Raw genomic sequence first — 6,439 nt, 5'->3', positions numbered from 1 at the left:
TCCCGAGTAACCATGTCTTTGTTTTTGATTTAAAAAAAAAAAAAAAAAAAAAAAAAAAAAAAAAAAAAAATGAGTCTTTATTGCTTAAAATTAGTCGGTTACCTCGGTTTGATGGACATCTCCTCGGATATGTTTTGGTCCTTGTTTTCGACTTAGGAAATGAGGATAGCCATTAACCGGAAGACTGAAAGTAACTGGGGCAGTGTTGACATGTTTTTCTTTCAGTTGCTGAAAATTAGTCGGTCATTCTTAGTAAGAAGGACACATACTTGCATGTGGTCGGTCCAGCTGATCCAATGGATCTTCAGGATAGCCGTTTACCTGATGACTTTGACATGATTGGGGCAATTGAATTCAAAACTTTATTTCGGGAAATGAAATTACTTTTCAAGTCTATTACTTCGTAAGAAGTTCTTTGCTGTGTTTAAAAGAAAATTGATCCAACCTTGGAAAATGATATATATACTGACTATGTGTGCCTAACTAGTGAAGTTATTAAGCTTAAAAGGCTTTAGAACAGTCATTGTATGTCATGGTAATTTTAATGGTGCGTAAAAGTAGATGTGATACTAACTTATATTTTACTCGAATTTACGTGGAAACTCCTTAAGAGTTTTGTATGTCTTCATACATATCTTTTCGAAGGATAGGCAGAAAAGCGACTACTCAGTCATACACGAGCCCGTGAGTGTTCTGATTCCCGTGAAGAAAGCATTTCAAGACACTGCAGTGATCCAGATTCGGGACTTGCAGTAGTTTAGTACTCCGATGAAAATTCTTATGTTTGATTCAAAAAAAAAAAAAAAAAAAAAAAAAAAAAAAAACTTGTTAGTCCCCCCGGGGCGTCGGCGATCGATACGAGATCCGCACGAGGTCTAGGAGTGCGGAATCCTCCTAGACTCGTTTATGGTGTACATACGAATAACACAAACACGTACACGATCAAATACACAAACAAATACTAGAACGGGATAAACAAATCTGCAGATTCATATATAAAATAATCACGTTACATACCGTAACAAAAACAGAAAACACGACTGACCCGAGGTGAGCTCTACCTCGGGTCGTCTCACACGACTCTAGTCTCTTACTCTCTCTCAATAAACAAGCTGCTCAAACACACACTAATTTCTGGATTCACTCTGCATAACCTAACACGACACATGTATATATAGACAATCTTCACGGGCTTGGGCTTCAGTAGGCGAAGTTGTTCATAACTTCGCCTAGGGCGAAGTTGTGATAACTTCGCCTAAGGCAGAAGTTGTTACAACTTCGCCGTTGGCGAAGTTGTTATAACTTCGCCTAGGCGAAGTTGTGCTAACTTCGCCTGTGACGATCCGCTGGTCAGAATTGCATAGCGACGGTCACAGAATGCACCAACAGTCTCCCCTTTGACCGTTGCTCTCAATTCTAACAAACACGAAAGATCATCTGTTACAAAACATGCACTAACAGACTCCCTCTTAACTGATGATCTTCTGTTTTGTTCATCAACCAGCCGTGTCTGAATCTGTCCTGTAGCTTCACAAATCTACCAATCACCCAGCGTCTTCCATATCAGATCTCCCCTTCAGTGTAAGCTTCTCCGACTATAACGATTGAGGTCTTTGAAATGCATGCATCCTCGTGCCAATAGATCATCTCAACCAATCACGTGAGTCCATCTGACTTCACCAACACATGAAGTTGGGCTTCCTTCACAACTTCACCAACTCGTCGGCATACGATAAGGTTTAATCTTCAACTACTCAACATCAGGTGATCAATTTCATCACAAAACCACCTTGACAGAATCTAACACATGACCATTAATTAATCCGAAGCATCTTCAATCACCAGGGATAACAATCAAGAACATAGAGACTTTAATTCCCGGTTAAATCCAACTTGTTCCAGAATCTTCACTCGTATAAATAAGCATCACGTTTCAGGATCCAATTCTCGAACGCCTTGAAAATAACATAAATAATATGCTCTGACCGCAATCCAGTAATGACGAAAACCTTCAGTTCAATTTGACTTTCTTCGGTTGGTCAACCACGAACAACAACAATTTCATTGCCCACAAGCACCCGAATATGTGTCAATATCCAGTTTCAAACAATATCCCATTCACAACCTCAACTCCAAATCCAGAGTTGACACGTATTTGTTCACACGTAAGACCAAGAGATAACAAGATCACTCGTTGACGGAACAACATCTTTGGTCTCACAATAATCGTGTACACCCGGCCATACAGACGAAAACTCCAAACAATAATTTTTTTTTTTTTTTTTTTTTTTTTTTTTTTTTTTTTAACTTCACCTGGCCATAACTTCGCCTGGCCATAACTTCGCCTGTTCATAACTTCGCCTGTTCATAACTTCGCCTGTTCATAACTTCGCCTGTTCATAACTTCGCCTGGCCATAACTTCGCCTGTTCATAACTTCGCCTGGCCATAACTTCGCCTGGCCATAACTTCGCCTAAACCCTAAAATTTAAGCGACAACTTCGCCTGAACCCAATAACTTCGCCTGCGGCGGCTGTTCGGCCGAAAACGCACAGAAACGTGCCAGAAACACCAAAAACGCAGATCTCGAACCATAGCGTAAGAGCCTAATGCTCTGATACCACTTGTTAGTCCCCCCGGGGCGTCGGCGATCGATACGAGATCCGCACGAGGTCTAGGAGTGCGGAATCCTCCTAGACTCGTTTATGGTGTACATACGAATAACACAAACACGTACACGATCAAATACACAAACAAATACTAGAACGGGATAAACAAATCTGCAGATTCATATATAAAATAATCACGTTACATACCGTAACAAAAACAGAAAACACGACTGACCCGAGGTGAGCTCTACCTCGGGTCGTCTCACACGACTCTAGTCTCTTACTCTCTCTCAATAAACAAGCTGCTCAAACACACACTAATTTCTGGATTCACTCTGCATAACCTAACACGACACATGTATATATAGACAATCTTCACGGGCTTGGGCTTCAGTAGGCGAAGTTGTTCATAACTTCGCCTAGGGCGAAGTTGTGATAACTTCGCCTAAGGCAGAAGTTGTTACAACTTCGCCGTTGGCGAAGTTGTTATAACTTCGCCTAGGCGAAGTTGTGCTAACTTCGCCTGTGACGATCCGCTGGTCAGAATTGCATAGCGACGGTCACAGAATGCACCAACAGTTTTTTTAAGTAAGAAAAATATGTTTTAAAGGCTTTTAAATATAAATAAAAAATAAATATAAAAAATACTGTTAAATAAAAATAGAAAAAAAAAATGCTTTTATAACATTAATAATGATAATAAAAGTAACAAAATGACAAAAGAACTAACAAAAGGTATAAATCGTATTAATGTGAAACTTGAGAGATGAGGTATGTTTAGTAAAAATAGATGTGAGAGGATAGGTGTAGTAACACCCAATTAAAAATAGACAAACCTCATACTCTATACCGAGGGAAAATTAAAATTAAAAAGAAAAGTTACCAAGTATGATTCCAGTAAACGTGTAATCATGTCTTATCAGTACCCGTACCTATGAGATTTTTTTTATGTTAATTGCGTATTGCATAATTGTATCTTATGTTTCGGATTTCAGATTTTCACATAACCACTATTTGTTTTCCCATTTATTGTTGATTCATTTATGAGGCGGGACATTTATATAATCTTTTTAATTTTTGATTTTATTACTACTTGCACTGATATAGACATAAAGTTGTTAAAAGTAATAATAAATATGACTTTGCATAAGTAAGAGCATTCTCAGCCTATTCTCTATATTTATGTGAGGGGATTTTGTAAATTATATGGTATGGTTTTAGGTGGTTGTGAGTTACGGAGAAAGAAAATATTATATGGGAAAGTAAATTTGGGGTTTCACTGTTCTATATAATATTTTAATATTTTTTAAAAGTGGTTGTGAGTGAAAACGAGAGAAAAGATAATGATAAAGATATAAAAACTATGACAAAATGGCAAAACAGGTCCTTTATGTTTGTACGATTTTTCAATGTACGTCATTTAGTAAACTTAATAATAGAAAACATCATTTATATTTAAAAACTCTATCATGTTTTGTCCTTTAACCCTAACCCAGTTAGTTTTCACGTTAAATCTGGTCATGTGCCTTGCACATGAGGGTATTTTTGTAACTTCATATGTTTATTTAATAAAAAAAATAATAAATAACATTTACTCTCTCTCCTCCGTCTCTTTATTTCTCTTCTATTTCTCTCACCTCTCTCTCTCTCACACACACACACACACACAACCACCATCTGAATAATGCTCTCTGATTTCGTCTCCGGCGGCTCAATCGATTGACTAACACCTCCTGATTTCATCTCCAACATATGAATCGATTGAATAGCAGGTTTTGATTTCGTTTCTGGTTGTAATTTGCTTATTGTTATTATTATTATTATTATAGTGATCATTGAATCTGTACGGACTCTGAGTATCATCTCCGTCGTCCACGTCATCATCGCTGTTGTTTTCGATCGATGAACTGTTGGACGAATTGCATTCTTCTTCTTCGATTATCCGGCGCCGGAGATCCAACAGTGTCAATTCCGGTTACGGCGGAAGTCTGAACAGCCAAAGGAGACGGGCCGTGTGCTTCACGGTGGACGTTCACCGGAGTTACCGAACTAGAATTAATAGTATCATTTCTAGATCTAAAATCAATAATACTCTCCAAACCGTGAACAACGATATTCGTATCGTGATACAGATCAGGCACAACGATGAAATCAGGACCTGATCGTAACGAAATCAAAACCTGCTATTCAATCGATTCATTTTGATTTTGTTGCGGGAGATGAATAATAGAGATCAGGTTTTGATTAGCGTCAGTTTAAAGACGTCGTGATGTTGTCGGGCCGGTTATCGGACTCGTATCGAGGTTAGTTTATCCCGTTGAGGCCGGATTTGGTTGGTGGTGGTGAACATCGGTGGCAGTGGTGGAGGTAGGTAGGGATGATGGTGGCTGAGAAAGAAAGAGATGTGAGAGAAATAGAAGAGAAAGAAAAAGATGGAGGAGAGAGAGAGGGAGAGTAAATGTTATATATTATTTTTTTTTGTTATTAAATAAACATTTGAAGTTACAAAAATACCCTCATGTGTAAGGCACATGACCAGATTTAACGTGAAAACTTAACCGAGTTAAGGTTAAAGGACAAAACATGGTAGAGTTTTTCAATATAAAGGATGTTTTCTATTATTAAGTTTACTAAAGGACGTACATTGAAAAATCGTACAAACATAAAGGACTTGTTTTGCCATTTTGTCAAAAACTATTATTCAATTAATCAGGAGAGAGAAAATACAGTGATTTATAGTGTAATTATCTAAACTCTCTAATAAAAGACTACAAATTTTATCACTTGTCATTCTTACATTAAATTTCACCTTTTTAACAAATATATAATTTGTAAAATAATAGTTATCATTTTCTTAAAATTTATGCTTCAAAATTTGTTAATTTAATATTTACTTCCTATTTTTTTTAAAACATTTGATATTTATAATTATCTTTTACTTTAAAATTGTTATAAAAAATATTGTATAACGATTGTATTAATAGTGTTTAACGAGTTTATTGTTTCTTGTATACTGATTATTTATTAAATACTGTATTTTCAAGAACTACTCGTGTAATACACATGCCTCAAACTAGTATGATATATATTAATATATGGTACGGAATGGACTAGGAATGCTCTAATTAATAGGTAAGAAAATCGTTTTGATCAAATTTAAACTTAGAAAATCGTTTTGATCAAATTTAAACTTAGCTAGTGTTTTTTTGCACATGCTTTGTGTTGGTTAAAAATGTACTTAAGTATATATATAACTTCGTTTTGATATAATTAAAATACTCTAACATAGTAGGAGACTTCGTACCACCGGAGCAAAGGCTTGGGTGGATATCAGAAGTTTTTAGAAGAGGTTAGTTTGTCGTAAAAAAAAAATTTAAAGTACACATACTAATTATGAAATACAATAGGAAAATTAAATTTAAAAATCCAAACTATCTTCAATTGACTAATAATAATCCATGCATTTTACCGGTATTCCTTTCCTTTTCTACACAAGGTAACTATATTTAGATTGGAGGAAGCAAGTGAGTTGAATTTTCCTTCATATTTTAATTCAAAATTTCAAATAAATAGTATATTCCGGTTAAGCTTTTAGAAGCTTATAGCATTTTTTTTTAAAATAGATAACAAGTATTTTCTTCATTAAAAATACATAGATATTACATCAACATAGCAGGTAGGCGGGCAAAAAGCTGCGCCGCCACCCCTTTCTGAATTGCAAACCCTAACCTGCTAAAGACATACCCCCCTGCCCCTTTGGAGTCGACACATTGTTATGAACAACCCGTTGGACCCTGGTTAGGAAACGGATAGCTTCCGGTGCCAAGGAGC

Source organism: Bidens hawaiensis, unplaced genomic scaffold (assembly GCF_021521415.1).
Source record: "Bidens hawaiensis isolate Kalapana, Puna unplaced genomic scaffold, B.hawaiensis_p1.1 tig00065344_1, whole genome shotgun sequence".
Lineage (NCBI taxonomy): Eukaryota > Viridiplantae > Streptophyta > Magnoliopsida > Asterales > Asteraceae > Bidens > Bidens hawaiensis.
The sequence above is the reverse complement of the archived record's forward strand: the minus strand, read 5'-3'. Positions refer to the sequence as shown.